General features: G+C 43.6%; 1 protein-coding gene across 7 annotated transcripts in view; it reads right to left on the bottom strand.

Annotated features, from left to right (window-relative positions):
- Positions 1 to 24,369, bottom strand: part of MAGI1 (membrane associated guanylate kinase, WW and PDZ domain containing 1) — a gene marked incomplete at its 5' end in the record, with an annotated part of 797,934 nt that overhangs the window by 628,218 nt on the left and 145,347 nt on the right. The gene's annotated exons all lie outside the window — the stretch shown is intronic.

The following is a 24,369-nucleotide window of genomic DNA, read 5'->3' on the forward strand; positions in this document are numbered from 1 at the left end:
ATAGTGGCTATTCTACAAAGTTGGAGCTGCCAAAATACTGTGCAGTATCAACACAAAGTCTCAAATTACCCTTCTTGGCTAATAAATCGGTCCATGTGTAGGCACTGCGCACCTTTAGCCATCCACTCAGTACTTCTACTTTGCCGCTGTTGACCGGCCCAGAAGCATGACTTCAGCTTTGAACTATACATTTCTGACAATAGAAGTACAGGCCACGATTCCACTTCTACCTATAATCCTTCAGCAAAACCTACACAAAAAGCAATTTAGAGTCTAGAGAAATGTTACAGCCGCCACAAAGACATGAGAAAAAGAAAGAGCTTCATTGTCTTTTCTTTTTTTAGCAGCTTTTGTTCCAGGAAATAAAAATGTCATTCTCTCATTCGACAAAATTTCATTGCCTTCCCGGAGAGATGATCGCTAGCGACCGAGGCCAAACATCAATCAGCTAATTACCTTTCACAGAGAAATGTGATAGAGGTCAGCTCCCACTTAGCCAGATTATCAAAGCCTCGCATACGTTATCCATTACGAAGATCACCGGTTTTCAGAAAATGCCATAAAAGAACGCACATAACAAGACAACGATGATGGAGATTAAGTCAAAGAACCTTTACGTTTGAAAATATATAAGGCTTTGATGGATGTAGAGCTGAAGCATGACCCCATCTTTCTGTCAAATTCAACTCTGCGAAAGTGGGCAAAGAAATGCTGCCAATGGCATTCATTACCTAACTGCTCCCGTTACGCTGCTACAGGATTTGAAGTACCCACTGAAGGATCTGCTGGAGGCAAAAGGCAATGTTCAGATTTTACTCAAAACCATTTCAATTTAAGATTTGCTAATGGGAGGTTAAAGAGAGACTGCCCTGTATAAGGGCTAACAATGAGCAAAATCGGTTGGATTCGCTATACTGATATGTAATCTTGCAATTTGTTTTACAGGGTAGATTATTCACTGTGAATAGTGGAGAACTAGTAAAGGGCTCCTTTGAACATCTTGCCAGTCCACCTACAGTGCCTTGCGAAAGTATTTGGCCCCCTTGAACTTTGCGACATTTTGCCACATTTCTGGCTTCAAACATAAAGATATAAAACTGTAATTTCTTGTGAAGAATCAACAACAAGTGGGACACAATCATGAAGTGGAACAAAATTTATTGGATATTTCAAACTTTGTTAACAAATAAAAAACTGAAAAATTGGGCGTGCAAAATTATCCAGCCCCTTTACTTTCAGTGCAGCAAACTCTCTCCAGAAGTTCAGTGAGGATCTCTGAATGATCCAATGTTGACCTAAATGACTAATGATAAATGGAATCCACCTGTGTGTAATCAAGTCTCCGTATAAATGCACCTGCACTGTGATAGTCTCAGAGGTCCGTTTAAAGCGCAGAGAGCATCATGAAGAACAAGGAACACACCAGGCAGGTCCGAGATACTGTTGTGGAGAAGTTTAAAGCCGGATTTGGATACAAAAAGATTTCCCAAGCTTTAAACGTCCCAAGGAGCACTGTGCAAGCGATAATATTGAAATGGAAGGAATATCAGACCACTGCAAATCTACGAAGACCTGGCCGTCCCTCTAAACTTTCAGCTCATACAAGGAGAAGACTGATCAGAGATGCAGCCAAGAGGCCCATGATCACTCTGGATGAATTGCAGAGATCTACAGCTGAGGTGGGAGACTCTGTCCATAGGACAACAATCAGTTGTATACTGCACATATTTGGCCTTTATGGAAAAGTGACAAGAAGAAAGCCATTTCTTAAAGATATCCATAAAAAGTGTCATTTAAAGTTTGCCACAAGCCACCTGGGAGACACACCAAACATGTGGAAGAAGGTGCTCTGGTCAGATGAAACCAAAATCAAACTTTTTGGCAACAATGCAAAACGTTATGTTTGGCGTAAAAGCAACCCAGCTCATCACCCTGAACACACCATCCCCACTGTCAAACATGGTGGTGGCAGCATCATGGTTTGGGCCTGCTTTTCTTCAGCAGGGACAGGGAAGATGGTTAAAATTGACGGGAAGATGGATGGAGCCAAATACAGGACCATTGTGGAAGAAAACCTGATGGAGTTTGCTAAAGACTTGAGACTGGGATGGAGATTTCTTTTCTAACAAGACAATGATCCAAAACATAAAGCAAAACCTATAATGGAATGGTTCACAAATGAACATATCCAGGTGTTAGATAGAATGGCCCAGTCAAAGTCCAGACCTGAATCCAATCGAGAATCAATCACACACACACACATACATACATTTTCCCTTTACAATCGCTTTGAATCAAAATGGTGGCAAGATCCTCATAGTTCAAAACAGGAACATAGATGTTATCTTCCCTGTTTATATATATCTAGGATCATCTTCTAGTACATGTCCTTATAGGTGCGCCATCACATTGTGAGGAAATTGCTCCAAGTTGGCCATCATTACAACGTCCTCATTTTTACTTGTTTAGTCCAAAAAAAGGCAGTTATATTAGGTTGATGCTTCATACTCAAAATCATGTAAAATCTCGGGGCATGTGTAGTTCTTGGCTGCGATTTCAAATGTGCTTTAGGGCTTTAGTCGGATGCATTAAAAACCTTTGAATACTTCAAAAAAATTTCAAACTGCAAAAAAGATGAAAGTATTTGACAATAATACTTTGATGTGTCCATTAAATAAGCTATCATTGATCTGTTTTTTTTTTTTTTCTTTGTCCCATTGGGATGGTATCAGTTTCTTTCTTGCCAAAGAAACAGTTTACATTCTCTGTATAGTAAGAGTATTTCCGACAGGTACATAAAATCCATGTCTACATTACAGGGGATAATTAATGACATCTATCCCTCATTTCAGAAACAATGAGAGATATGGTGTGGAAGCTCATTCTCTATATTAAAACGTATCTAACAGCAAGTTCCGAATTCTGGTTGAAAACATCAAATTAAGTCTGGTGACTAAGCAAAGTGTTAAAATTATTTAGAACTTCCTCCAAAAGCATCATCAAAATACTCAAAGGTTTTAAGCCCATGGTGAAGTTGTTCAATGCGATCTCCTGCATTATGGCTTGCTAACATTTCAATAAAGAATGGGGTTCACAGTTTACATACAGAGAAATCTACATTGAACACACTTTAGCATGCACAAAGTGTTACGGGATTACCTCAATGTTAGGTGCAACATTAGCATACAGTATGTGTTAAAGCGGTAGTATACTCCGCTTTTTAACTTTTATCTAAAGGTAAGCCTATAATAAGGCTTAAAATTTGGTAAAATTAATATCTCCTAAACCTGCAAGGTTTAGGAGATATTCGCCCTGTATGCAGCCGTTGACACCAGTGGCGCATGCGCTCTGAAGGTCCTCCCATTCTACATGCATATACCGTATATCGATTCCTTATCCAGTAAAAAAATACTGTTTCTTTAATCCCTAGCACTTGCCCGCATGTGAAAACAGAATTCTTTTTTTACCTGTTTACTTATTTTATCTGCGCATGACTGGAAAACTGTAGGTCAATAGTCACAAAACGTATTGTGTGAAGATTTCCCAAATCCTTTAGCAAATCAACCAAAGTGTGGGTAGGAAAGGAGCTCTTGGGAGATGTAGTTCTGGAGACTTGCAGAGGTCAATAGGAACTGGTCTCCCAGTAGCTGCTCCTGCAATCATTTTCCATTCCTGGTGATGCTGTTATAAGGAGTATTTAACCACTTGCAAACCAAGCCAATTCTGAAACTTCTCTCCAACATGTAAAAATCTATGTTTTTTTTTTTGCTAGAAAATAAGTTACAGCCCCCATCTAAAGTTCTGCTTTAATTGCCCAACTGCAAACCTTTGTTTTTTTTTCACATGCCAGGCAAAGCAAAAATGTTGCTGTGAATACCTGGTCTGGTGCTCAGCTTTAGGTGTGTATAAAAGTTGAACATCCCACAAGAGCTGCAATTTTGGAGTTGCTCTGACCCTTTTATCTAGCCATTACAAATCTGCCCCTTGTCAGTCGCTCAAATTTATATGCTTGCCCATTTTTTGTGCTTTCAACACATCAACATGTTCACTTGCTAACCTAATATAGCAGACCCACTTTTATGTGCCCTTGTAACAAGACACTCAAGATTACTCACTTTACGCCCTTGTTCACACTGAGGGCGGATTTGAAATTGTGCGAAGTTCAGCTGAACTCGCACGATTTGAAAGCCGCATATCAGTGCGAGTTTGGGGGCGATTTGACAGACATCTGTGCGGGTTCCTGCACAAATGTCTATTGAAATTGCCCCTCAAGTTGTCAAAAGTAGTGCAGTAGCTACTTTTGGGAATCGATGCAGTACCGCAAAGTCGGCGTCGCACCGATTCGGACGGTGGTGTTGGGGGCTCCGATTTGGCATACTATTTGACATAAGCCCGATGCTACCAGGTGCTACCTGTCCTAATATTATGGTTGATCAGTGTATGCGTATGTCTATATATATATATATATATATATATATATATATACACACACATATATATATATATATATATATTGCATATCGCTACACAAGTTCTGAGGCATCCAGGGACACCTTAATGAATACACTTGCCTTGGCAGCAGAGCTATAAAATGTCTGCATTTTCCGCCGCAGGTCCCTACCGTGTTTACATCTTATGTTTAGTTCTCAGCCGCCTGTTCTTCCTGTATTCAAGGTACTTGATAACTTATGTCCTGTTTTCTAAAACATCTGCCTCAAACAATGTTCCTCCTCCCTCCCAGGTACAAAACACCGCTAGATGTATAATTCATTACCCATTTTAAAAAAAGGAAATCTGAACTGTGCATGTCTGGTAATGTGCATTCATTCAAGTTTCGATTTGCATTTTAATTATATTTATTGCCTGACTGGGAAAATACTAAAAAGGTACGCAACAGACAAATACAACATTTTGCATATAAACCAACCCCGGGAACACAGCCCACCTGCTGAGGGGCTCAAATTTTATTCTGTACCTAGCTAGCCTGCATTCCTTTAGATGTCAGCATTTTGTGTTTGTGTGTGTGTGTGTGTGTGTGTGTATATTATATATATATATATATATATATATTTTTTTTTTTTTTTTTAACAGAAGATTTTTTTTTTATTAATTTAGGCATAAAAAAGATCAATACAAACGTGCAATTGTCAGGAAAAGACAACAAAGCAAAAAGTTCTTAAAGAAGTTGTAAAGTCAGAAGTTTTTTTTATCTTAATGCATTATTTGCAGTAAGATAAAAAAAACTTCTGGGTGTAGCAGCCCCCCCGGCACCACTAATACTTACCTTAGCCCCATATCTCTGTCCAGCAATGTCTACGAATCCCTCGGCCGTCCGGGACTCTCTCTCCTGATTGGCTGAGACATAGCCATGGCGCCATTGGCTTCAGCAGATGTCAGTTAGCCAATCAGGAGAGAAAGGGGGCATGGCCAACCAGGAGGGAGGGGCTAGGAGCAGCGAAGAGGGACCCAAGAAGAGGAGGATCTGGGCTACCATGTGCAAAACCAACTGCATGGAGGAGGTAAGTATAACATGTTTGTTATATTTTTTTTACAAATCACTTTAACAAACAACAGTCCTTACAGTGTGTGTGGTGAATTTCACCCATATTACTATTGCAGAGAATGAACAATATTGAGTGAAACAAACAGATAGGTCAAAGTCTCATCAAAAACACACAGTAATGTGAGCATTGCATTTTCCCAATCCTTGACCCAAAGGGGGAGACAGAAGGAAGGGAAAAGGGGGAGGAGGGGGGTGAAGGCAAGGGGGTCAGTAAAAAGAGGGGGGAAAAAAATATGAATGTGGGAAAGATCCACATGTATATAACCAGGGACAGATACTAAACCACAGGGGATCATATCCCATCCATCACACGACCCCAGGAGTCTATCCATGCCGTCCAGATTTTATCAAATTTTTTGGGGCAATTACGACTAGCATAAGTATTTATATACAAGGGCAACACTGTGTTGTTAATGGCAGCATGCCAGGAGTCAACAGTGGGGGGGAAGTGGTGACTTCCATCTAAGAAGTATTTCTCTTCAAGCAATTAAAGGATGCAAAGAAGACAAAAAGCTGTTTGTACCGGCTGAGCTCCACACCCTCCAGCACCCCCAGAAGAAGTATCTTGGGATCTTGAGGCAGAGACAGATCCAAAACACCATCAGCCTAAAAAACTGACACGCGGATCTGATCAGATTGTTCGTGTGAAAGGGGCCTTAGGGCAAGAAGGGCCCTACCTTCTACAAGCTTTTTGGCTGTCCTGTCCACCTGTTAGCCATTAGTATTTATAGCTGTCGACTAATTTATTTATTTATTTTTTGGGGTGGGGGAGACTAGAGCTCCTCTTTAATTTTCTAGGCTAGTGATGGCGAACCTTGGTACCCCAGATGTTTTGGAACTACATTTCCCATGATGTTCAACTACCCTGCAGAGTGTATGAGCATCATGGGAAATGTAGTCCCAAAACATCTGGGGTGCCATGGTTCGCCATCACTGCAGTCTAGGCTGTCAGCAGATAAACTCTACATATTCGGTACAGTGCCAAAAAATAGAGAGCAACTGAGCATGTGCAGAGCAGGGTGAGACAGTGTATTGCTTGGTTTTATTTAGTATAGGGAATTATTTTTAATGTTTTACATAGCTATACCTGCAAAAGAGGCCAGCCTGCAGTGATCTATCAGAACTTTAAGTCATTATTTTTAGGCCTAAATTTGGGTATTTTGCACATTTATCCAGGGAACATGTAACAGCAAAGAGGATAAAGTGTGTGATTTTGCTTATGCAGGGAAGGTGACAGCATTTCTGGAAGGGGCATCCCCCAACCCCATATAATCTACATACTTGCACCACCTTGATGCTTCTTGCTCCTCTGCAGTGCAGAACCATCTGCACATCGTGGTGCGGGGTATTTTAAAAAAACAAAAACATGGTTTTTCCTGTATTATGTGCATTAGCAGACCATTCAAAACAAATCGGCTGCCTTAACATGCCACACATTATGTAGTAACGTGCAGCACATGTGCCAAGGGTGCCCAAAGGTTTTTGGCAAATTGTGTCACATACTGGCTCTTTAGAGTTTTTGGGAATGGCAAGACTCTCCCACCTAAATTTGTAGTGCTACAAAAAATGTAATAAAAAATGGATTTTTGTAAAATCTTACCGTAAAATCCTTTTCTCTTAGCTCATTGACAGACGTAGTCCTCGGTGATACAGCACCTTCGGGTTATGTTGCCTCCACAGGAGCAGGACTAGACAGGAAATTAAAATGCTCTGGCCACACCCTAGGGGCAGTCCCAGAGGGTATATCCTCTCTCTCTCTGCCTCAGCAAATCAGTTATGTCAAAAAGCAGTCTTTAGAAATTTTAACCCAACCCAACTCCAAAACAGAGGGGCGGGGACTACGTCTGTCAATGAGCTAAGAGAAAAGGATTTTACGGTAAGATTTTACAAAAATCCATTTTTCTCTATCGCTCATTGACAGACGTAGTCCTCGGTGATACAGCACCTTCGGGACGTCCCAGAGCAGTATCACAAATGAGGGGTGGGAAAATGGAAATCAAATCCCAATCTAGAAGGCCCAACCGGTGCCAACTAGAAGTTTACAATGCTCACCCTTAATGATGAGACTCAACAAAAAAGAAATTTTTCAAACAGAAAAAAACTCTCGAGGTGGACCACCGGTCTCCTCAAATTGCGGCCTGCAAAACCTTGCGGCCAAATGAGGCATCCGCCGATGCCGTCACATCAATTTTATAGAATTTTGTAAAGGTATGTACCGACGACCAGGTGGCCGCCTTACATACCTGGACCACTGACGCCTGATGGCGAAAGGCCCAGGAAGTACTGAGCGCTCGAGTGGAGTGCGCCCTAACAGGGAACGGAGGACTCTGACCCTTAATAGAATAAGCCTGTACCACCGTCTGTCTAATCCATTTGGCAATGGTCGCGGCAGATGCAGGCAAACCCTTTCTGGGGCCATCCGTGATCACAAAAGTGAATCCGTCTTACGGAATGATTCCGTAGCTTTCAGGTATACTCTGATTGCCCGAACCACATCCAAGGAATGCAACGCATGTTCCCGATGATGCTTGGGCTGAGGACACAAGGAAGGTAGTACAATATCTTCATTCAGATGAAAATCTGAAACCACCTTAGGAAGAAAGGATGGCTTAGGATGAAGTACTACCTTATCCCTATGAATCACTAGGTATGGGGACTGGCATGATAATGCAGCCAGTTCTGACACCCTGCGAGCAGAAGTGATAGCCACCAAGAAGGCCACCTTCTGGGATAAAGTAAACAAGGGAATCTCCCTGATGTTTTCAAAGGGAGGTTTCTGTAGAACCGACAAAACTAAATTAAGATCCCAGGGCGGTAAGGGCGCGCGGACTGGTGGAGCCAGGTGCCGCACCCCCTGGATGAAATTCCGCACCAAGGACTTGGTAGCTAAAGGTTTCTGAAAGAAGATTGCTAATGCTGAAACTTGACCCTTGATGGTGCTCAAGGCTAGCTTCTGCTCAACCCCTTGTTGCAAAAAAGCCAATATTCGAGTCACCGAATAGGTACGTGGAGGAAATTCTAAAGATTCGCACCACGCAATATAAGTCTTCCATGTGTGATAATAGACCTTGCTGGAAGTCGCTTTCCTTGCTTTAATAAGGGTAGGAATGACTGAAGCTGACAAACCTCTGTCCTTCAGTACTTGGGTCTCAATGGCCAGGCCATTAAAACCAGCGACTGTAAAGCACGATGGTAAATTGGTCCTTGAGACCACAGACACTCCCTGAGACGAAGTTCCCACGGAACGTCTGCGACTAGCCTGTCCAAGTCGGCCAGGCCGGCTTGACGAGGCCAGCCTAGAATTTCTAGGACCACTGGTGCTGACTGGATCTGAACCAGGCGTCCCTAGAGCTATCTGGCCCCGACCATCCGAGAAAGTCTGGTCGTTTTCTGTTCCCACACATTTATCAGATACCTGATTGCTATCAGGAAGGGTGATCTTTTCTGGTTGAACCTCAGGGACCGAAGTCACCCGGCTAGAGGCTTCTTGGCCTGTCTGGTCAACCAGATCCGATTCCTGTGGGGAATTGAGACTAATCTTAGGAAAAGGTAAAGGAAAAGATCTATTCAGGGAACGGTGACTACCGCTCCCTGTAGTACTTAAATGTTGGAAGGGAAGAATCGCACCGGTAGTAGTAGTTGATGCTCGATCTAATGTCCTGAATACCGGTGAAAACGTCCCCCCACCCTCAAACCGGGTGGGGGCGCACCTTCAGGCTGTGTACTCCTTTGCTTCGGGTTTGGCTGAGTTGGTCCTCTGTTTGTCCGACCAGCCTTTCTTGAACCCTCCTGGAGGAGTCTTGCCTTTCCCGCTTGTTCCAGCCGGGCGTGCGAACCCTTTATGGGCGGTAAAGAAAGGTCCTCGCTTGTTGCGAGGTCCCTTAGCTTTAGCAGCCTGTGGCAAAAAAGTGCTCTTGCCCCCAGTGGCATCCTTAATGATTTCATCTAGGGTGGCCCCAAATAGACGATTCCCCTGAAAGGGGAGATTCGTCAAGGTCTTTTTGGAACCTAGGTCAGCTGACCAGCATTTTAACCACAGCACACGTCTGAGGATTACCGCTGACATAGATGCATGCCCTAATAGGGGAGTAGTGTCCAAGGCTGCGTCACAGATAAACTGTAGCCCTTGTATAATCTGTTCCATCAAATCAGATGTTTCCTGGGGAATATCTTTTCCCCTAAGGTCTTGGCATACCAATCTCGCCCATTCCGTAAGTGTCTGGGAAACTAGACCAATAACAATTACTGGTCTAAATGCTGACCCTATCAGAGAGAAGATGGTGCGGGACTCTGCTTCCATCTTTCGATCCACCGGATCCTTAAAGGACGAAGTGTCCTCCACTGGGATAACCGTGGCTTTATTCAGCCTGGAAATAGGTGGATCCACCACTGGTGGTACCGTCCATTTCTTAATGATGGATTCCTCAAACGGATAGCGTCTAGCAATACGCTTGGAAATAGTAAAGGTACGTTTAGAATGTTCCCATTCTCCTTTAATCTTATTACCAAAACACTTGGGTACAGGAAAAACCTTCACCGTTTTGATGGGCTTGTTAGTACCAAAAGGAATCTCTGTATCAGTTGCTTCTGCCGGTAAAACCTCAAGTTTTAAGGTTTCCTGCACTGCCACAACTAGTGCGTCCACCAATGCTTCTTCCTGAATTATAGCGGGAGAAGAAACGTCCTCCTCACTGTCTGAGGGAGCTTTACCTGAGGTAACAGCCCTTGCAGAGGGACCTGCAACTGCAGTGACCATCTCTGAATCTGAGTCAGAGGTGTCAGATAATATAGGGGTAGGCGGGGGTCGCTTCCTTGACCCTCGTCCCTGACAGGCCGCCTCCACCCGAGCCACCATAGACTCCAAAATTGCTGTAAATGCCTCTACACTCTGTGCACTGGCGGGTCCCGTGGCCCCCTTGAGGGAAACAGGTGGGGGAATTTGTGTGGCAGGGTCCATGATTATTCCAGTAACTTCCCGGATAATATAATTCAAAAATAAAAAACTTTTTTTTTTTTTTTCACAGACCCCCAGCGCCACAAAAGCCCCTTAGTGTTACCTGCTAGGGATCCCTATTGATCGAGAGAGAGAGAGAGAGATAGACCCCCAGGCTCACCACTTGATGCTCAGAGTTTAACTGCAACAGGTTACAGCGCTGTCTTGACAAACAGGAAGTCTTTTGGCTGGCTGCCCAGGAAGAAAGGAGGCGGCTCCGCCCCTCTGCACGCCTTCCGGCGCCTCCCCTAGCTCCACGAGGTGTTTGGATCACCTCAAACATGGCCGCCCCCATGCTGGAGACACGAGGCTACGCCAAAATGGCGGCTCGTGCAATCCAGCAAAAAAAATGGCGGCGGCCTGTACCGAATAGCGGTGTGCTGCAGGGCACACAACACTATCTCTGCATGGGGATTTTTGGCGTGGTTGGCGGTACCGGCCCTGGCGGACCTCATGGCCGTTCGGAAGGCCTGCTATAGCTGGAGATTTGACTAGGAAGGCAGTCTACATGTCCGTGGCTTCTGACTGGTAGGTACCTTATTCTTATCACAGTAAGATTCCCAGACTGCCACTGATTACAATCTTTTAAACATGTATACAATTAGATTGTTAGCTCCCAAACCAAGCCTCCTGGCTTTTTGCACATAAAATCACACTCAAAGTAGGGGGATCTGTGCCATGTTATAGGATAGAGGGGGACTCTATCTTACCATACAGAGAGGGGCCCGCGTTCACCACAAGACCCGTCAGGGGGAAAAGGGGGAACATACTACTCACCATACCGGAACCAGGCGGGCACCAACTCCTGACAGTACCCCTCTCCACCGGGGCGGGAGGGCTGTCGACCAATACGGACGCCGTGACTCATGGTCTTTGGCGTTTCAGCGAGACGTTTAACTCGCGGGGTCAGTCCCTTAATGGGACTTTGTCGCGGCCGACCCAGCGCGGAGCTATGGCCTGCACGCGCTCGTAGGCTGAACTGGGGTGACCACCGGATCTCAACATCCAGCCCGTCGCCCAGTTCAGCTTTCTTGCTTGAAGATCTCACAGGAACACTGGAGAAAAAAGCTGTCTAAAAAATCTTTTTAAGAAAAAAATCTTGCCAGGTATCTAGGTCCTTACTCCTAACTAGACAGAAAATAACTGATTTGCTGAGGCAGAGAGAGAGAGGATATACCCTCTGGGACTGCCCCTAGGGTGTGGCCAGAGCATTTTAATTTCCTGTCTAGTCCTGCTCCTGTGGAGGCAACATAACCCGAAGGTGCTGTATCACCGAGGACTACGTCTGTCAATGAGCGATAGAGAAAAACGAATTTCTGTAGGGAAATATAGTATATCTGGAGTCTACAAATGACAGAGGAAGCTGGAGACCAATTTAGTAGTCAATGCTCACTCAAAATTAATATACACTTTTGGGCTAACCTTGACCTTCATCTCCTGCTCCTCCTGCTTCTGACCACTTTTGTGAACCAACAATCTAGATGCAGCTTAGTAATGGTTCACGGGAATAGAATTTATGATTTCACAATTTATATGTGGGTGGGCAGCGCTAGTCACAATTTATACTTGCATCAATTTTCTGCCAACAAAATTTACTCTGGTTCATGTGACCCTACAGTAAATATAGTTTTCATTACTACTGAAACCATGAAGGATTTGCAGCACTGAAACAGTTGGCATTTGTTCAATGAAGAACATTTGTAAAGGCAAAGCGAAGTGCTAAAGTAATGAGCAGTCCCAAAATAAAAATGTATCTGATTGGATTATATGGGCTTTTAGGCTACGTTCACATGTGGGCGTAGCGGATTGCGGGCAGAATCACTGTGATTCTGCCCGCGATCCGGAAATCATTGCAAATCGCGGGATGCCTGTGCGATGCCCCTGATTTGCAATGGCACCCCAAACGATGTGCGATTTTGCCACGATTTCCGCCTGCCGAATCGCGATAACATTGCGCAAACAGAATCGCGGGATGCATGATGCACAAAAGACGCTCCTGTACCTTTTTTGGGCGTCATACGTCCCGCGATTCTGTTTGTGCAATGTTACCGAGATTCGGCAGGCGGAAATCGCGGCAACATCGCACAGCGTTTGGGGTGCCATTGCAAATCACGGGCATCGCACAGGCGTCCCGCGATTTGCAATGATTTCCGGATCGTGAACGTAGCCTAACTCTTCCCACATTATCACTGCCCTTACTGTCCTGAGCCCCCTATAAGGCTGCTTTCACACTGATGTGCTGCGATTTACCCGCACTACAGGAGCAGCGCAGTGCACCTGCTTTCAGAAAGTGCACTAAGCCTGCAGCATAGATTAGAAGTCTATGGCTCGGTGCAGCTAACCCATAGGAAAGTCACAGATGCACTGCGCTGTACCTGCAGATCACTGTGAAAGCAGCCTAAAAACCCTTTTTTATAGGTGCTAATATGCCCATTGCAAAAGTACAGTGTATGTGATATTTAATACACTGATCTTTTCGTTTTCCAGATTCTGCTGGCATCGCTCACCAGGCTACTAGAAAGGTTGCAGACGAACAGCACTTGGTATCTGCGTGGGACAGTAGGCGGCGCTACAGAGGAATCATCAGCTTATGTGGCTCCTGCTCCCTTTGCAGCCCCCAGCTTTCTTCACTGCCGGCGCTGGCTCCATGCACTCTAATTCTCTGGGATGGCGGGTTGGCAATCCATTTATCTTGATCTGGGCTTGCTGACCCAGCATCCCAGACCATGGGCATGCACTTCCCTAGTTTAAGGTTGAGGGCCACATGTGGCCCACAGGCTGAGCACACCTACTGTACATGGAAGCACTGGCATATTTAGGTTTTGTGCTGCCCTAGGCCTATCTAAACTTGGGCACCCCCTAATTTAAATAGGACCCACCCCTTCCTGTAAAGGCCACACCCCTTCCTGTTTATGATCCGCCCTGTCATCTGTAAACCCAAGACCACAAGCACAGTCTATCAGTGCCCCTCGTTGCAGCCTCATCAGTTTACATAAGTTCAGCCTCATCAGTGCCCATCAGTGCAGCCTCATTACTGCCCACCAGTGCAGCCTCATCAGTGCAGCATATCAGTGTGGCCTCATAAGTGGCCATCAGTACAGCCCCATCAGTGGCCATCAGTGCAGCCTATCATGGCCCATTAGTGCAACCTATCAGTGCATCATATCAGTGCAGCCCCATCAGTGCTGCATTATCAGTGTAGCTCCATCAGTGCAGCTTATCAGTGCTGCCTCATCAGTGGCCATCAGCACAGCCTTATCAGTAGCCATCAGTGCAGCCTCATCAGTGGCCATCAGTGCAGCCTATTAGTGCCCATCAGTGCAACATATCAGTGTCCATCAGGACATCATATTAGTGCAGCCCCATCAGTGAAGCATATTAGTGCCGCCTCGTGCCTATCAGTGCAGCCTCATCATTGCCCATTAGTGCAGCATATCAGTACTGCCTTATCAGTTCAGCCAGCATTAGGCCTCCTGGACCCTGCCCTCAGGCCCAATTCAACCCATAAGACTGGCACTATACTAAAAGTTTAGCGCAAGCTGGCGGGGACCCTTTTCCTGCAGGAGGCTGTTTTTTTTTGTGCAGGGAGCAGCTTTTTGCTGCCCCCCCCCCCCCCTGCAAAGTGCCGCCCTAGGCCTGGGCTTTGTTGGCCTAGGCAAAGATACAGCACTGCATGGAAGTTTGTGCTTTGCTCCTGGTGTGCTGATGGCACATTCTGAATCAAACCCAAAGAAGCAAACTATTAAAAAGTTACTAAATCTAGGGGCCTGCATTCACTATATCTGGTCTCCCACAGTACACAGAACATGCAATAATTTTAGTAAATATAAACTGCTAAATCCCTTTTCTCATTAGCAGTATATAGCAATCTTGTGACTTCTATCAGTGTCTGGTTAAAGCTTGTAGGATAATTTTTATTTTACTCTGACTGTCCTATGAGGCTGCAGGGTTCCTGACCTTGTGTCTGGACAGTGCTAATTGGCTCTGTGCTGATCACATGCACCTTCCAAGAAAAACTCTCTAGCAATACACACCAAGCTGAGCATGTGCAGAGTGCCCCAAAGCTCTGTTCTATCAGGAGATGGATTGGGGACTGTGGAAGAAGGGGGATCAGAGAAGACAAGATCAAACAGCCTTTTTACCCAATGCCGAGGATAAACCCCTTAGGTTCCACAGTGAGCATAACAAGCATGCTTTACTGCATATACAGACTGATTTTACTGGGTTTAGTAATACTTTAATGCTTTTTCATATTATTCCTCTATACAAGCTAAATTCCAGCAAAATCGAAAATAACAATGTCTTTTCACTTACAAAAAAAAAAAAAAAAAAAAAAAGCAGGAATGTCTAGTTTGGATTCTACTGCTGAGTCTTATTTGTGAGTCAACACTGCATGTGGATTTGCTGAATAAGCAAGCTGTCATATTGTCCATACAGACTGGATCTCTTGAGGAATGTCATATTTCATAAAGCGACATTTCAGAAAGGTAAAGAAGTTTGCTTCAGTGGAAAGAACTTCTTAACAAAATTGGAAAATCTGGATATAAAGGCATCATAATCTAAAATAAACTTCAAAATATGAATATAAAAATGCATAGAATTCATGTTTACAGAGGGGGGCGCCAGTCCAACTTAAAAAAGGAGCATGTAAGCACAAAATGGACATTGGCCAGATTGTTTGTAACAGCAATAAATTAGATCAAAATTAACGAGCCACTCAGATTCCTTACTGTTTGGAAAACATTTAACAAATCTGACTTCACCAGCAAATATAAAGTCCTGCTTCGTTCCGCTCCTCCCCTTGCCTCCCCTCCCGCTCCACTGTAGTTATCTGATAGAGAAGTTACATAGTTAAGGATCATGTAACCAAAACTGGTCGTGCACTCAAAAATATGCCAAAAAGTCAGCTAAACCTGGACAAATTATGTTTAAAGCTGTATATATTATAGAAATGTGGTTCCTGCGCTATCAAGGATTTTCTACCAGCCACCCTAATGCTGCGTCACATAAACTGATACTTTAAAACAGTTACAAATATACGTTATAGGGGAGTGTGATGCGCTTCAGGGTTATTGTGCGTTTTATATTAAGTGCTTCTGTGTCACTATCCACCTATTGAGCAGTTATATATAAAAAAAAAAAAAAAAAAAGGTTTTCTCTAAAGTGCTAATACATATGTTTCATTCCAAAATTAAATACATTGCTAGTATATAAAAATATAAAGTGCTGGTGTTGATGTCCCATTCAAATATTGTTATTACCAAAAAGTCAAACAGTGGTTCTCATAAACATAAAAGTGTTCTGTGCATCCAGTGCTGATATAAATATCACATCAATAGTGAAAAAATATGAAAAAATATAAACTGCATATGTGCAAACCCAATAAATATAACAATAAGTGTCCAATCCAGATGATACGCTAGACAATTCCAAATTTTTTTGGTTGCAAATCAGAAAGTTTTATATATATATATATATATATATATATATATATATATATATATATATAGATAAATAAGTAATAGTGATTTATTTGTGCAATTTCTTTTCCTCCACCTTTAATCTCCTTGGTGTGAACCTTGTTCAGTGATTTTCACTTCTAGGTGTGCTAAATTCTCACCTCAAAAACGACAATAATACGCCTGTATTTTTAAACCGGGGTTGGTGGTTGTTCCTCTCCTTCCTCTATTCCAGCGTGGTTTCTGAGAGCCACAATCTCCTCCCAGGGATCTGTTACTTCCTTCCCAATTTTGTAGTGTCTATGGGGACCTTTAATAGCCTCCTTTGCAATGCGACCTCTTTAGTTGTATCTCTCCTCCTTGGGGCTCATTAAAGCAATGGGGCCATCATTGTGTAGTATTTTAGCATTTATTAAATAAAAAAAATAGCAGACTTACATTTAAAACAACTTTCTCCTGTACGAAATAAGCCGCCGTGGGAGCTCTGTCCCATACCGCACGTCACTTCCGGGTTCCTACGCGTTGCGTCACGGTATCACGTGACTTCCTCAGGGATTCCAACAAAATAGTAGACTCTGTGGCACTACAGAGACCAGGACAGTCAAGCTGCACATTTTAGCCCCCCACTTCTCTCTCATTATATCTTTCTCTCTGTTCTCCTAGAACTAACAAAAATACAGATAAGCATGAAGCCAGGAATGTTAATTGCCACAGACAAATGTTACAGGGAACATTTGTAAGGAGGGTGATTTGTATTGCTGCCAAGCTAGTTAGGGAAATATGTATCTGTGACGTAACGGTTGTTTTATATACGTGATGTACACGCTTACTTGAGCACTTGGCAAGTGGGCATGAACCGGTGTAATGTGAGAATTACCTACCCCGTGAGAAAAACCTACCCTCGTCACTTACGGACAGGAACAGCTGAGCAGCGCAGCAGTGCGCATGCTCACAGCCCGGGAAACGTAATGTAAGAGCTGAGGAGCAGACTAGTGCGCATGCGCACTAGTATGAAATTGTAACTGTGTTCCGTGAAAAAAACCTACCGAGCGGCGGTTACATTAAAACATCTCGGGTGCAATACGAGTCATCTCCGCTGCTTTCCCTGTGACTTCTCTCATCTCGGCTAGTAAATATAAAAGCGGCGGCGGGTGTATGAAAAGATAAATCACGGAGGCGAGAGCCGCTTTTATATTTACTAGCCGAGATGAGAGAAGTCACAGGGAAAGGAGCGGAGATGACTCGTATTGCAGCACAGCTGTTTTAATGTAAACGCCGCATTACACACAGTGCCGTGCCACCGGAAGTGACGAGGGTAGGTTTTTCTCACGGGTAGGTAATTCTCACGGAACACCGGGCTAAGTCAGCTTCGCTAGCAAACGAATAAAAAAATCTTGCTTCCTGAAAAAAGTCTGAGTCAGAGAAATACCTCCTGGGTTTCAATGATCTATTTCCTGCAACATTAGCACACTTTCTGTTATGGGGTGACAATATTGCTCCTCCACATATACAGCACAGTGAGTAAGTGTTCACCCTCGGGCAAGAAGGGTTACTACAGGCAGTCCCCAGGTTGTTTTGCTGCCTGTGCCCCTGTTCAGAAGGGTTCACTTCACTTTCTGTCCCTGCAACTATTGGATTTTGAAAATTTTGAGTTGTTGTGGAAACAAGGATTGGTGATAAAGCTTCAGTGGAGACACCATTTTCCCATGATAACTATTACAGGAGTAAATTTCCCTTCCTAGGGGGAGATTTCTCCTCACTTCCTGTTGTCTCTCCCTGTTTGTAAGTATGAGGCTCGGTTCACACTATTGCGATGCGGGAAGGCTGCGAATTCGCAGCCTGTTCCCGCATCGCACACGCACCCCCGGCAGTTCACACTGCCATATGCGATCCGCTGGGGGTGTCAATGTAATCTTAACGACACCCCCAGTTTGATCGCATATCGCAGTGCGATCGTGCAGTTCGCACAGGATCGGATCGCACAAGTGTGAACCGCTGTGCGATCCGATCCTGATGCGGCAGCAAAAATGCCTCCTGTGCGTCTTTGCTGCGGGTGCGGTGCGAATTTAGCCATACAAACTGTATGGCTAAACTCGCACCGCACAGCTGATCGCATGTAATGTCGGAGCAGTGCGCTCCGACATTACATGCGAACCCGGCACACGCAGTAGTGTGAACCGGGTCTGAGTCGGATGTAAGCTGGATGTTTGTAACTCAGGGACTGCCTGTAGTAGGAACACCACAAGAAAATGAAGGAAACAGAAATAATGCAGCCATCACATTTCAGGACTGGTAAGCTGAAAATAAAAATACAAAAAAAAAGAATAAAAATTATAATAATAATAAAAAATATTCTTTGGGTATAGATAAACGTTAAAACCCTGTTCTAAATTGGGGGGGGGGGGTCTATCCTTACTTGATTACTAGCCATGTCTTTGAAGAAAATTACAAAAAGAAAAATAAATGTGTGGACTGTACCAGACAACTTGACTTCAAATAATACAGGAGGCAGTTATATAGAAAGCTTCAGGCACCTTGATCATAAATTTAAAAGGTAATGTGAAGTTTATAAATATTAAATAACAAAAGTCTGTGTGCTGGTAGCCAACAAAAAAAAAAAAACGTGAAAACATTTGAAATAAAAATAATACATTTAAAATCAAAAATAGCCACATTACTTTAATATCTCTCCATTATATCAGGAGTATGTATACATATCTCAAAATAGAAAAAATGGATTTTTGTAAAATCTTACCGTAAAATCCTTTTCTCTTAAGCTCATTGACAGACGTAGTCCTCCTTGATTAATATCAACTCGGGTTATACTGCCCTCTACAGGAGTAGGACTAGACAGGAAAGAAAACATTCTGGCCACACCCTAGGGGCAGTCCCAGAGGGTATATCCTCTCACTTCCTGCTACAGCAAATCAGTTATGTCACAAAGCAGTGTTTAGAGAATTTAACCCAACCCAACTCAAAAACAGAGGGGCGGGTACTACGTCTGTCAATGAGCTTAAGAGAAAAGGATTTTACAGTAAGATTTTACAAAAATCCATTTTTCTCTGTCGCTCATTGACAGACGTAGTCATCCTTGATTAATATCAACTCGGGACGTCCCAAAGCAGTGCCACAAATGAGGGGTGGGAAAATGGAAATCAAAATCCAATCTAGAAGGCCCAACCGGTGCCAACTAGAAGTTTAAAAGGTTCATCAATCAAAAGATGAGACTCAAAAGAAATTCCAACGGAAAAAAACCCTCGAGGTAGACCACCGGTCTCCTCAAATTGCGGTCTGTAAAACCTTGCGGCCAAATGAGGCATCCACCGATGCCATCACATCAACTTTATAAAATTTTGTAAAGGTATGCACCGACTACCAGGTAGCCCCCTTGCACACCTGGACCACTGACGCCTGATGGCGGTAGGCCCAGGAAGTACTGAGCGCTCGAGTGGAGTGCGCCTTAACAGGGAACGAAGGATTCCGACCCTTAATAGAATAAGCCTGTACCACCGTCTGTCTAATCCATCTGGAGATAGTCGCAGCAGATGCAGGCAACCCCTTTCTGGGGCCATCCGTGATCACAAAAAGTGAATCCGTCTCACGGAACGATTCCGTAGTCTTCAGGTATACCCTGATTGCCCGCACCACATCCAAGGAATGCAACGCACATTCCCGAGGATGACTGGGCTTAGGACACAAGGAAGGTAGCACAATATCTTCATTCAGATGAAAGTCTGAAAACCACCTTAGGAAAAAAAGATGACTTCGGATGAAGAACTACCTTATCCCTATGAATCCCCAGATATGGGGAATGACACAATAATGCAGCCAGTTCTGACACCCTGCGTGCAGAAGTGATAGCCACCGAGAAGGTCACCTTCTGGGATAATGTAAGCAAGGGAATCTCCCTGATATTTTCAAAGGGAGGTTTCTGAAGAACCGACAACACCAAATTAAGATCCCAGGGTGGTAAGGGCGCGCGCACTGGCGAAGCCAAGTGCTGCACCTCCTGGATGAAATTCCGCACCAAGGAATGAGTAGCCAGAGGCTTCTGGAAGAAGATTGCTAACACTGAAACTTGACCCTTGATAGTGCTCAAGGATAGTTTCTGCTCAACCCCCTTTTGCAGAAAAAACCAAGATTCGGGTCACCGAATAGGTACGTGGGAAAAAAACTCCTACGATTCACACCACGCAATATAAGCCTTCCATGTGCGATAATAGACTTTGCTGGAAGTCGCTTTTCTTTCTTTAATTAGAGTAGGAATAACTGAAGCTGACAATTCCTTGTCCTTCAGTACCTGGGTCTCAATGGCCAGGCCGTTAAAGCCAGCGACTGTAAAGCACGATGGAAGATCGGTCCTTGAGACCGCAGATCCTCCCTGAGAAGAAGTCTCCAAGGAGCGTCCGCGACTAGTCTTGCCCAAGTCGGCGTACCCGGCTTGACGAGGCTAGCCTGGAATTACCGGGATAACTGGAGTTCCCTCCACCTCTATCCTGCGGAGAAATCTCAGCAGTAACTTGAGAAGGGGGAAGACATACAGTAGCTGATACTTCCCCTACGGGTCGCTCAGCGCGTCTGCTGCGTCCGCTAGAGGATCGCGGGCGCGAGCCCTGTTGAGCCAACCTGCCAACAGATCCATCTCCGGGGTGCCCCAATGAAGGGACAGCTGGTGAAATACCTCTAGATGAAGAGACTATTCCTCTTGATCCAGAATCTGACGGCTGAAATAATCTGCCTGTCCACCCCCGTGATAAATATCGCGGAGAGAACTGGAACAACTGTTCCCCCAATAGGAATGTTGGCCACTTCCATGGCCGCCAGGGCACTCTTGGTGCCCCTTGGTGATCGACATAAGTCATGACCGAGGCATAGTCCGATTGGATCCGAACCGGGCTGCCCTGGAGCTGCTCGGTCCAGTAAATCAGACAGAGTCTAAAAAAGTATTTCTAAAAAAAAATCCTGCCAGGACTGAAGATCCTAGCAAGGAATTTAGGTCCTTACTCCTAACTAGACAGAAAAAAACTGATTTGCTGTAGCAGGAAGTGAGAGGATATACCCTCTGGGACTGTCCCTAGGGTGTGGCCAGAATGTTTTCTTTCCTGTCTAGTCCTACTCCTGTAGAGGGCAGTATAACCCGAGTTGATATTAATCAAGGAGGACTACGTCTGTCAATGAGCGACAGAGAAATTTAGGTTTTCTTACAACTATCGTTCTTGGGCGATATCTTCGTCTTTTTAGTAAATTTGTGACGCAACAGAACTGGTAGTGACAAAGAATAAACTTGGAATAATGATTACTTGCGCTATCCAAAAAAAATAAATAAAAAAAATTGGCTAGAGTAAAAAATAAAGTGATCATATAATAAATTGTTTATGGAACATGAAAAATATAAGATGTTTTGTTAACTAGTGGAATAAAAAATGACAACACGGCTCAGTGGGTGTCATCATTAAGTGCTGGTTCTGTGACTTAGATTGCACAACTCATTAAATAACTCATTAACTTGTGAACACAAAGGATCTATTTATTTATTTTTTTTCAGAACTTCGTCAGTGAACATTTTGCCTTTCATTAAACATTTATAATGAAAGATTTTTCCATAATTACTATACTTCCGGAAAAAAAATAGCAGGGTTCAGTTGAGTAGTCAGGAGGGTCACTCTTGAACAAAGACTGTGCATTGTACACCGCTCTATAATATGCAGAGTTGTTTCAAATCTATCCTTGAACCAGAACGTTGGTCGAGTGGAAAAGCAGAACATTGCTTAAAAAATAGAAACCGATAAAAAAAACTAAAATATTTGCTTCACTATTCAAGTTTTGCCAGCTTCCTGTAGGTGTCAGTAACATCACTGGACCTTACAATAGTATCCCAGGAAAACGGAGGATTCCAAATCTCATGAAAATATACTACAACATTCTGAATAAGTGGATTGTAATGAAGAAAAAAAAAAAAAAAAAAATTGACGTGGTATCCCTTAAATCATGCCAAACAACTGTTAACAAGTATAGTGACACCATTCAGGGATATATGTGCTCAAACAAAAAGTGCAATAATATTAATCAACATATGAATATTGTGAGCAATCCTTAAAATATATGAACTACCAGTGCCAGCAATCCATGATGCAGATCCAGTGCTCCTTCACAACAGGCAAACTCCACCTTCTTACTGGAAAGATTGACCCAAAGATTGACAGGCCAACAACGCCGGGATATAGGAAAGCAAGGCCGGGCTATAGGGAAGCAAGGCCGGGATATAGGGAAGCAACGCCGGGATATAGGGAAGCAACGCTGGGATATAGGGAAGCAACGCTGGGATATAGGGAAGCAACGACGGGATAAAGGGAAGCAACGCCGGGATATAAGAAAAGCAATTCCGGGATATAGGAATGAAAGGCCGGGATATAGGAAAGAAACGCCGGGATATAGGAAAGCAACACCAGGTATAAGAATGAAATGCCGGGATATAGGGAAGCAACGCCGGGATATAGGGAAGCAACGCCGGGATATAAGAAAAGCAACACCGGGTATAGGAATGAAAGGCCAGGATATAGGAAAGCAACATCAGGTATAGGAAAGGAACGGGATATAGGGAAGCAATGCCGGGATAAAGGGAAGCAAAGCCGGGATATAGGAAAGCAAAGCCGGGATATAGGAAAGCAACGCCGGGATATAGGAAAGCAACGCCGGGATATAGGAAAGCAACGCCGGGATATAGGAAAGCAACGCCGGGATATAGGAAAGCAACGCCGGGATATAGGAAAGCAACGCCGGGATATAGGAAAGCAACGCCGGGATATAGGAAAGCAACGCCGGGATATAGGAAAGCAACGCCGGGATATAGGAAAGCAACGCCGGGATATAGGAAAGCAACGCCGGGATATAGGAAAGCAACGCCGGGATATAGGAAAGCAACGCCGGGATATAGGAAAGCAACGCCGGGATATAGGAAAGCAACGCCGGATATAGGAAAGCAACGCCGGATATAGGAAAGCAACGCCGGGATATAGGAAAGCAACGCCGGATATAGGAAAGCAACGCCGGATATAGGAAAGCAACGCCGGATATAGGAAAGCAACGCCGGATATAGGAAAGCAACGCCGGATATAGGAAAGCAACGCCGGATATAGGAAAGCAACGCCGGGATATAGGAAAGCAACGCCGGAATATAGGAAAGAAACGCGGGCCACATCAGAGGGCTCCAGGGGGCCAGCAGTTGGGCACCCCTGCTATAGTGCATTACTTCCTAAACAAACTTTTTTTTTTTTAGGTTAAAAATGTACTTAAAAAAAATCACAGACTTACTGGCCAAGTCACCAGGTGAAGTTAAAAGAAACAAAGTTTTAAAAACAGATGACTAATGCAGCCAATCACATCCAAGAATTTGTAAGCTGCAATATTTTTTTTTTTTTTTTTTAGGTTGTTTTTGGGTTTAATACCACTTTAAAAATAAAGTCAGCTTTAAACCTGAATTATATACTAAAGTGCATCCTTATCTTTCAGCTTTTAAGAGATTTAAGTGGAAATTGGATAATTATGGGTAAAGAACAATACCTCTATAAGAACAACTGACACCAACACATCCTATTTCTTCAGTTGACAATTCCTCATTGTCCTTCAGCCCAACCAGCTAAACTCATTTGTTAATTTGGAACTCATGACTCACACTGGTTCCTGTTTTCATCCATAAACATGTCAACCTTTAAGGAAACCTTTTAGGAAACCTTTTTCTAAGTCTTTGGATCTTCAACATGCTTAAAAGCAGGAAGAGGAAGTGAGGAACATCTAAAAAACAAATGATTAAAAGCCCCCCTTGTTTGTGTTTCCCCGAAGTACAGCAAATGAATCTCATCTAAATTCATTTTATCAGGGGCCAATTTTATCTTAGAACAATAGATGTTAGTATAGATTTAGTGACAATAACAAAGATATGCAGAACTTGAGAAGAACCCTTTTAGGGGTTGATGTTATCGCTCTACAGCATACCTCTTTACCAACTTTTTGAGAAGGAAACAAGGGACATCTATTACCAAAAGTATGTAGGCATAGAACACACCCACCGCCATACCCCCTCTCAAAGGAGAATTATGCAAAAAAAAAAAAAGAAGATTTAAACCTACAAGTGCTTTTTTTTTTTTATACCACTACTATTACTTTACATTGGCTTTTGAAATTTACAAAAGCAGCAACTTAGAAATTATGAAATGTTTAGTACTGAAAGATTGAAAGATAAAAAGTGCATTTTATATACAACAATATAGATCAGAGCAGAATAAGGAACAAATGAGGAGGAAAGTGGGACAGAGGGACTTTGTTCCTAATCAGGGACAGTCCCTCGAAAATCAGGG

This window comes from Pelophylax lessonae (genome assembly GCF_965119305.1).
Source record: "Pelophylax lessonae genome assembly, chromosome: 8".
In the NCBI taxonomy this organism is placed as follows: Eukaryota; Metazoa; Chordata; class Amphibia; order Anura; family Ranidae; genus Pelophylax; species Pelophylax lessonae.